Source organism: Trachemys scripta, chromosome 10, assembly GCF_013100865.1.
Source record: "Trachemys scripta elegans isolate TJP31775 chromosome 10, CAS_Tse_1.0, whole genome shotgun sequence".
In the NCBI taxonomy this organism is placed as follows: Eukaryota; Metazoa; Chordata; order Testudines; family Emydidae; genus Trachemys; species Trachemys scripta.
The window spans coordinates 15,063,795-15,074,138 of record NC_048307.1 but is presented as its reverse complement, the minus strand read 5'-3'; positions in this window follow the sequence as shown (position 1 = coordinate 15,074,138).

Sequence of the window (10,344 nt, the reverse complement as noted above, 5' to 3'; positions counted from 1 at the left end):
ATCAGACAAATATATTTTGGGATAATCCAAGGAAAATCTATTCTAAATGTGTAAATTTTCAAATATCCCAATATCTGATGCAGTCTGAGATTGTTTCATGCCATTATTTTATATTTCAGTATCATAGGCCTGGTCTACACTGTGGGAGGTGGCGGGAAATGTCGATGTAAGATATGCAACTTCAGCTACAGGAATAACGTAACGATGTATCTTATTCCGACTTACTTCCCATCCTCACGGCGCGGGATCGACGGCCGTGGCTCCCCTGTCGACTCCGCTACCGCCGCTCGCTCTGGTGGAGTTCAAGAGTCGATGGGGAGCGGGTTCGGGGATCGATATATCGATCGCTACCCGCCGATACGGCGGGTAGTCTGGACGTAGCCATAGATGGAACCGCTGTGTTTCGTGACTTAGTACATGTCTATCTTTAGAAGTAAATAGGAAATTCCAAAAGTCTAGGTTTGCGTTTCTTCTCCCCTCTCCCACATTCAGTGACAGGACAGACCGTATGGTGGTAGCCAGTTTGTAGTGTTGCAAGTAGTTTCCCTATATGGTGAAAGGAGATGGTAACATTTCACATGGAAACACATTTTGGACTGTACAACCAGCTTACCTATTGAAGAAAAACCTTTCAAAGATTTGCTTGAAATAGCTGAGTGTTGCTTCCTTCACAAGGAGCATTTTAGTTGCAGTCCATGTCCAGTAAAAATCGACCTAGATTATACAGTATTGCCAAATCAGATTTTTCTGAATAGACAGTCTACTCAACACATGTCTTTCCTAATGGTCCTACATTTTATGATTTGGTTTAAATTAGAAGGTCAAAGTAAATTTCTTCAGCTCTCCAACTAAGGTTATCTCAAATTGATTGCAGCACCTGAGAAATCACAGTAATCTTACTACTTATATCTCAGATTCAACAGAATATGAAGTAAACAATTTTCCGTGCTCTACCTAAGGTTACTGATGACAGAGTACTGGCAAACTGATTTTACAAATGAGCTGTTGAATAACAGCCTCACCTTTTCTCTAATTATATTAACAGTACTTGTCTAACTCAGATTAAAGTCTGCTTCTTAACAGTCCAGTTTGATTGCTTGAGAAATATTTTTTTCAAAATTAGCAAGAGCAAAAATTCCAAACTTCATTAAAAGAATGTGTCTGATCTCCAAGAGTGAATGACTTTAATTTGCGTGTTTAGTGAATAACTGAAAAAGAAAGTAGGAGTAGTACAGTTTTAAATCAGCTAAATTTCTTAATTTCTTTCCACATTTAACAACTCTTTTGGAGGACTACTTTTCTTACTTATGTTTCAAATAGGTTGTTTTCCTTGATTAAAGTACTGAGATACTGTTTTTGTACCTCATTCAATATAGCTAGAATAATGTTTTCAAAATTTAACATGTTAGTTTGAACTAGGATTCATATTCTTTAAAATGTAATGAGTTATTGTTATGTGGCATTATGTAGAAGACTTTATTTGAATGCATATAATTTGTTTTGCCAACAGAGCTCTTCGCGTGCCTGGCTACATAATTCTGACTCAAAGGCAATAGTTGAGTAACCCTAAGGTGTACTAAGATGTCTGATGTGTTCAAATAAATAGTCAATATTTACAATAGCAGTGTGCGTGTAATCTAATTAGATTAGCATGCTTAGAGCCATTTTGAGGGAATAAATCAAAGCACCAACTGCAGTTGAAGTCTCTTAATTTCTGAACTTGTTATAATTTCTGCATTAATAATACTTCATACTCTTTTATTGTCCGAGTAAAAATGTTTAAACATCCTAAAATACACCAATATGATCTTTGTAAGCCATATTTTGATTAATTATGTCAACTGAATTAATTTTAAAATGTGTACAGAATAAGTGAGGGTTTTTTCTGTTTTAACTCACATGCTGAAGACCAAGGCAAAAATCTGTTTTACAATGAATCTGTTAAAGCTTCAACACTAAACCCTGGAAAGAATATTGAAAAGGTAGAAACAGACATTTATAAGTGTTTTCTCTGTAACAAATAGTTGACCTTCAATAAGTAAAGTAATTGTGTCAGAAATAAATTCCTTTGATTGTAGCCCTACACTGTTGGTTTTGTTCAGATCACTTGAACGTTGTCCACAGTAATTGAAGATTACCTTTAGGGACAATTAGTTGACTACTTTTTTCCTTTTAAGTTCTGACCCTATATCAAGATGTCATTTTGGGTGGATGTTCTTAATCATGGAAAGTGTTTCAGAGTGCATTTTGTTTCAAGGTGTAGCTTTTGATGTTAGTAAAATTTTATGGAAACGAGAGTTTTTGTGTACTTTAATTAGTACATATTTTTAAAAGACTGTAGTATCTTAAAAAGAAAGACAGACAAAAATTAACTCAAATTCTTAGGCTTTCCTACACTTGGTTACTAGTCGACTAGGGTGGTTTTGATCTAAATTGTATAATATAATGTTCTTAGTCTGAGGTATTCCAGCTGTTCCTCCCCAGCCCATTCCAGTATTTTTGTGTATTGCAATGGTTACTTAATATTAAAAGTGAATGGGAAGTTAATTTAGCAGTCAGTCAAGACTTCCAAATAAACATTAATATTTTCTAATTGAAAATGTGTTCTCCTGACCAAATCAGGTATTCCCTTGCTGCATATGCAAGGTCAGAAAAGTCATAGAATCATTATGTATTGACTGTTGGAGCAGAAAGGGAAAGTTTACAGGGAGGCAACAAAAGGAAATGTTGAATCACTTCATGCTGTGGAGTACTGAAATTCTGCTGCAAAACACTGGCAGAACTGGTGAGTCTGCAACTCAGAGGATCCACTGGCTTTTTAAACCCCTTTGTTTAGGGTGACCAGACAGCAAGTGTGAAAAATCAGGATGGGGTGGGGGGTAATAGGAGTATATATAAGAAAAAGCCCCAAATATCGGGACTGTCCCTATAAAATCGGGATATCTGGTCACCCTACCTTTGTTTGGAGAAACACAGCGGGCATTGACATACTGGCTTTCTGCACTCTCCTGTTTGAGATTAATTGACAGCTCTACTTCCTATACTCCCCTAAACAACCCTTCCTCACATTTTATAAGGGTTTTCATTATGTGTACTTTGGTGCACATGCAAAGTCCTTGCCTTGCTCTGATAATTGGCCATTCATCTGCAACCTGAAAGACTATATGCCTTGACATTTTGGATTGTAAAAACTTCCAGATTTATCCTTCAGATTTATGGTCAGTTATGCCAACTCTCATGCTCATGTTTGTATTTCCTTAACCTTTTAAAAATGTTTTGAATAACTTTCGCTCATGAACATGAGACAAATGACAAGGGGTAGCATTCTTGTTTGCAGTGTTGTAGCTGGGTTGGTCCATATCATGTGAGGAAACCTGCACAATGCTTTAAAAAGCTTAAAAGCATAACTTTGCTGGACACTAAAAATCATGGACTCAATAAAAAGACATTGGATTTATGGCTCAGTAGAACAATATGTAACTCACTAATGCTCCTTTGTCTTACGACTGTGTGGTATTAACTGCCCACTTCACCTTTAATGGTCTCTTGCACCATGTGTTAACTCATTTGCTTAACAGTCTGTTCCACCTTGTATATAGCTGTGGCACTCTGAGTACCTTTCCAAGACTTGAAGAAGAGCTCTGTGTAAGCTCAAAAGCTTGTCTGTTTTACAATAGAAGTTGGTCCAATAAAAGACTACATCACCCACCTTATCTCTCATAACGGCTAGCATTGGGAATAGAAAAGCAATGTTCTGTACCAGCCTTCCCACATAACTGTCATCTTCCAGCTATAGATATTTCCTGAGCTGGTTCATTCACGATATAATTTGTGACAACTGAGAACTAATTTAAGACTTCTAAGCAAGTTTGACCTAAATTGAAATAACTTTTGCAGACCTGAATTCTATCTACTGTACATGTCCACTAACCTGGTTTTTGTATTGCCCTTCTGTTCCCCTTTTGGCTCTCTCCTCTTCACTCTTGCTCTGTTTCACAGCACCATTGGCTCCTAGCAGTCTACCATAGTCATCTCTATCATGTCTATGCTCATGATTTCCAAATCTTATGGTGTCCTATGTGCACTTAAGACTCATCTGATATTTACTGGATGCCAGCTCAAGCTGTGTCAAAAACTGAATTAATCGTTCTCTCTTATTTTATCATTTTCAATATCTTTATTAGTCTCTCTTTCCACATGTCAGCAAGCTTGGTGTTATATTTGGCTCCTTTCTCTTGTTCCCTCTTATAAACATGATCACTAAATTCTGTCCCTGACGTTTAAGATGCTCTCATTCCTCTGTTCGCACTGTAAACGGGGCGGCTCCAGGCACCAGTGCAGCAAGCGCGTGCCTGGGGCGGTAAGCCACGGGGGGCGGCCTGGCAGTCGCTGTGAGGGCGGCAGTCAGGCTGCCTTCAGTGGCATGCCTGCGGGAGGTCCGCCGGACCCACGGTTTCGGCGGTGGGTACGCCGAAGGCGTGGGACCAGCGGACCTCCCGCAGGCATGCCGCCAAATCCACGTTACCAGCAGACCTCCTGCAGGCATGCCGCCGAAGGCTGCCTGACTGCCGTGCTTGGGGCAGCAAAATACATAGAGCCGCCCCAGACTGTAAAAATCTTGTTCAGTTCTAGATCTTCCACTTCATCTCTTTTTGGCCTTCCTAACGCTTGACTCACCTTCAGCTGCACTACAAAATGATTGAGTGTGATTGTAATATCATGTAATGCCCAGTGGCTGAAGAGGTTGGAGCAATCCAGAGCACACCTTCAGGAAGTGGTGAAGTTGATGTTCAAAGGTTACCGGGTTGATTTGCCTGTGGATCTGGTAGGGTCCTAGGTGCTCGTGATCCAGCTTATGTGCAATCTACTCATTTTGAGTTATTTGTCCGTTAGCCAGACCTTCAGCCCTACTGCAAATGTAGGGCTCTCCTGCCGGCAATGGTGAGCATGGTGTTTGTATAGTGCCTTGACTGCATCTGGTTTTTTTTCAAGCTCTTCCTGTGTTTGGTGAATATGATGACCCAGATCTAAGGCAGTAGGAACTATGAGTGCTATGGGTAGTGTGGGCTGGGAATGGAGGTGGAAGCCATAAGTGGCAAAAAGTGGGCTCATCTTGATCAAGGCATGGTCTGCATTGTTGTACAAGAATTGTGCATATGGAAGCAGTAAAGCTCAGTAATTTTGGTGGTAATTTGTGAAGGATTGCGGGTATTGGTCCAATACCTGGTTCAGTCTTTCTGATTGACCCTTTATTTGTGGATGGTAGGCAGTTGATGAATAGTCATGCACCTCTAGTAGGTGGCATGCCTCCTGCCAAACCCGAGATATGAACTAGGGCCCCTGGTCTGAAGTGATGTAGTTTGGAAGGCCGTAGAGCAAGGGTGGGGAACCTCTTTTCTATCACGGGCCATTGACCCACAGAAAAAATCAATCACAGGCCACACCCAAGTAAAAAGCAACTTATTTTATTTTATTTTTTTTAGAGAGAGAAATATAAAACGTTCAGCTCACCTGCTTTTTTAGTGAGATGACTGAAGTTGCAAATTCAGTCGGATAGCAATTTTTCACACTACAACCCTTGCAACCCGAACACCACTGTAGGCACGCGTGGGCTTGGGGACACTACTGACTGCTCCACACTAGAGCACCGGAAACATGCGAGGGCCGAGGACAAGGTATGTGCTGCCGGGCTCCAGCACCGGCCCTTGTGGGGTCATAACGCAGTAGAGTGGCTGGAGGCTCCACCTTGCCCCAGCGTTGCTGTTACAGCCGGTATCTTCAGCTTATCTCCTTCCTCGTCCCTGCCACTGTCTCCACCCCCCATAGATTAATGTCATAGGTCTATTTGTTTAGAAATACTTGCTGCAGGCCAGATGAAATTAAGCAATGGGCTGGATCCGGCCTTTGGGTCGTAGGTTCCCATCCCTGCCGTAGAGGGAGAACATGTGCAGTGAGGAGACTAGCAGTATCCTCAGCTGTGGGAGATGTGCCCCATTAACAAAAGGCACTGCTTTTGTCAGCTGATCCATTACTATCAATATGGTTTGGTGTCTCTCAGATTGTGTTAGCTTGATGATGAAGTACGTTGTAATACTGGCCAAAGGCCTTGAGGGGGTCTTGACACAGGTATTAATATACCAGAGTTTTATTCAGGTCACTTTGGTACAGCTGCAGGCATCACAAGACCTGATGGAGACCTGAATGTCAGATTGGAGCTTTGGCCACCAGAATGATCGATGTGCCATGCAAGTAGTCTTTGCTTGGTTGAAGTCTCTGGGCCAAGGGACATTGTCACAAATGCACTGTGACAAATGGGGGCTTTTTTCAGGGACATAAATACACCAATGAACAAGGAGGACTTCTTCCTTTTGTGTGAGCTTATCCTGAGGTTTGGTGAGCCTCCAAGGAAATGGTGTGGTTTCAGGATGCTGGGAGGCTCCTCATAGGATCTTTTAGGATCATTGGCGTGTTCCCTGTTGTGGGGCAGAGTGTCTGCCTTCCTGTTGTGGGAGCAGGGCAGTAGGTGATAGTGCAATCAAATCTTGAAAAAAGATCCAAGCATAGCTGTTGTTGGATTAGGGCTTTAGCAGCGCACAAATATTCTAGATTTTTGTAATCAGTGAACATGTTAACTGGCCAGCTGGCTTCTTCTAGGTCAGGGTTTCTCAACCTGTGGGTGGGGACTCAACATTGGGTTGCCAGAATGTTTCAAAGGGTCACCTGACGGCTCCTGTGGCACATATCCCACGTGGTTGGCTGGGGCTCACCTCCCTGCTCTATGCACTGCAACCTCTGGGGTCCCAGTGCAACTCAGGTTTGGCCCAGCAGTCATGATGATGGCAATCCAGTAGGCCAAACTTGAGTGAGTGGCCCTGCAGCCCCGTGAGCGGGGTCACAATTCCATTCTGACAAATTTGGTCCAGTCAGGGGAGTGGGGTCAAAGCTGAGTGGCACTGCAACCCTGGAGGTTACAAGGCCTGGAGCGGAGAGCCAAGCCAAACCCAGCCAGCCACACAGCACAGGAGCTGCCAGTGTGGGGTAAGTGCCAGGCAGGATCTCCCACCCCCCTAGGGCCAGGATCTGACCAAAACCACCCATGAGTCTCTACCCCCAGATGAGTCGCGACAGTCCACAAACATTTACAAATGGGTCCTGAACCCAGGAAGGTTGAGAACCACTGTTCTAGGTTAGTGATTCTCAATCAGGGGTACAGGTACCCCTAGGGGTACACAGAGGCCTTCCAGGGGGTACATCAACTCATCTAGATATTTGCCTAGTTTTACAATGGGCTACATAAAAAGCACTAGCGAAGTCAGTACAAACTAAAATTTCATACAATGACTTGTTTATACTGCTCTATATACTGTACACTGAAATATAAGTACAGTATTTATATCCCAATTGATTTATTTTATAATTATATGGTAAAAATGAGAAAGTAAGCCTTTTTCAGTAATAGTGCCCTGTGACACTTTTGTATTTTGATGTCTGATTTTGTAAGCAAGTAGTTTTTAAGTGAGGTGTAACGTGGGGTACGTGAGACAAATCAGACTCCTGGGAAGGGGTACATAATCTGGAAAGGTTGTGAGCCACTGTTCTAGGTAATGCCCCCAGGTCTCGAAAGCTGCTTTGATGGCAAGTAGCTCCATGTCTGAAATCTGATAATTATGTTTAGGATGGGAGAGCACAAGGCTGAACTTTTGTCGAGACCCTGTTTCTGTGACAGCGCTGCCTGATGATGACATTAGAGTCATCAGTTTCCAGGATGAATGGCTGGCTTGGGTCAGGGTGTGTGAGGCTGGGCATGGGGATAAATGCTGTCTTCAAATGTTTGAAACCTCTTTGGGCTTTTAGTTTCCAAGCAAACTTGGCGAGGTTCCACAGCAAAGATCTTGTAGGGGCCAGGATTCAGGAGTAGTCCTGTATAAAATGTCTATAGAAATTTGCAAAGAGCTCATGGTGCTCCCCAACCATCACCTCCGAAACTGTAGTTTCTTGATTGACGGGACCAGAGGGGAGCAGTCAACTGTTTTGACTAAATCAGTGGTGGCATTTGACTGTTTGGGTAGTTGAGCCACAATAGCATCCATGAAGTTGACTCTCAGGCAGGTGATAATCAGGACCTTCTAGGGGAGAAGTACCTGTTGGGAATCCTAAAACCAGAGTTGCAAATGGAGCTGTAAGTATAGGGACAACTTCTACGTGTTGGGTGGAATGCGTGGTATGGGTTGCTGGAGGGGGTTTCCTGGGGCTTTCCTGGTATAGCCCAGGCTCAACCTCTTTATTGTGGCTTGGAGTGGTCTTTTCCCCAGGGCCATGTGGTTCAGGGACTTGGCAGATAGTTGCCACCACAGTAAAAGCACAAGTTTTCTTGCCATTGGTGTTCCCACTTGAGCTTGTGCTGAGTTCACTTGTATGGGCTTGGGTGAGTGGACCTTTGCAGGGGTTGGATGTGGGGTGGAATCCCTCTTCTCTTGAGTTGCTGCTCACTATATCTTGTGTTGATTCAGATCAAAGCTCAATAAATGCATCTAGACCCACTGGAGACTCTCTGTGCAAGCTCATCTTTTATTTCCTTGCTGAGACCAAGATAGAATTGGTGTAGCTGGGCTGACTCATTCCAACTGTGTCTGCTTCTAGACATTGGAGATGAGCTGCATACATTGCAGCTGACCCTGAGGTTTGATGGAGTCTCTGTAAGGCTGCCTCTTCTGAGTGAGCCCAGTGAGGGTCAAAGAAAATTGCCGCAAAGGTCCTGAGGAAGGTGTCCCAGCTAGCCAGTATGGGATGATCTAGCTCTAGCAGAGAGGACACATACTCCAGGACCTTGCCTATTAAAAGGCTGATAATCAATCCCACCTTTGCCTGATCTGTCCTGTACATGTTGGGCCGTAGCAGGAAATGGAGCCTGCAGTGCTTCACAAACCCTCAAAACTTGCTACAGGTCCTGTCATGGCACTCTGGTAAAGATGCCATGGGTTCAGGTTCAGAAGACGACACTGGCCTGGGAAAGGCATGCCTGCTTGTAATTCTGTGATCTGTTCCTGAAGAGCATGGTTTTCTGCTCAAAGCTGGTCCATAGTGTCCTGTAAGATTTGGTTTTCCTGCCTGTAGGTGGGTGATCTGCTCCTGGGGGCTCAGCATCCCCTCGGAATCCTTTGATGCCATACCTATGGGGTCCATACCATTTTGGAGTAAGACGAGCTTAGGAGGAGACTGAGCAGTGTGAGCAAACTCCTCCCCAGTGCCTGAAGTGGGTTAGGGGCAGTCCAGAGCTGTGCTCAAGTGGTTCATGGGTGGTCTGGTATTCAGGAGGTCAACTGCTATTAGAGGCAGTACAGAGCTATGGTCGGAGTTCTTGCAGGGGGGTTTGTAGCTGGGAGATCTAGTTCAAAGGGCTGGGTTGGCAGGATAGGTAGGCAAGATCAGATGAGGCAGCAGGGCAACAAGGCCAGGTGGTCTAGGCAGCAACCAGCGGGCAAGAACATGTTGCTCAGACAGCTTCCTCTTCCTGTTGGGGTCTTTATATAGGTATACCTTTTTCCCAGGTATCCAATGGGAATGCTGCCTGTCCAGCCAATCAGGGGTTTGGAGTGTGATTCCTTTGGAACTGTAGACCCTTAGCACTAAGGCTGCTCGTTGGGGCAGTGGCTCAGCATTACTGCTATGGCACAGAGGCTGGGGGATGTGGTTTAGATACCCAGCAGGCCTGAGTTCAAATACTAGGGTCCTGTCACAGCAGGCATCCTCTCTGAAAATCTCTTCATTGGCTTTCTGGCCTCCCAAATAAAATTCAGACTCCTCATTCTTGCCTTGAAAGTAACCCTCAACTTAAATCTAATTACTTCCCTGATTTATTTATTTTTATTATTTTTTACTTAGCCCCACTAGTTTCCCCTTCACACAATCCAAGCCATCTGTCTTTGTATGTCTACCTTTTTGCCTTCTTTCATATGTGGAACTCACTCATCTAGTCAAACAAGCTTCCCTTTTAAATACTCATTAAAAAGTCTCATAAACTAGTTTGTTATATATGTATATAATAGCTTCATATTTCTTTAAAAATAAGTACTCTCATTCTGAAGATGTATATTTTGGCATCCTCCCAGTTAACTATATGAACATGTCTGTCTTTTCCCTGGTTCTCACTCCTTGTCCCTCCCTGTTATCTTAATGCAGCTCTTCTGCTTTGTTTGTTTGGTAAAATGCCATGCAAATCTGTGACTATGTACGTGATAACCCAACTTCTCTATAGGCAGTATTTTTGGACATTTTTCATAACGTCCGTACTAAAAAGCAGTTGATTCTAATCGATTATACATATGCAATGCTGCAAAGGAAGGT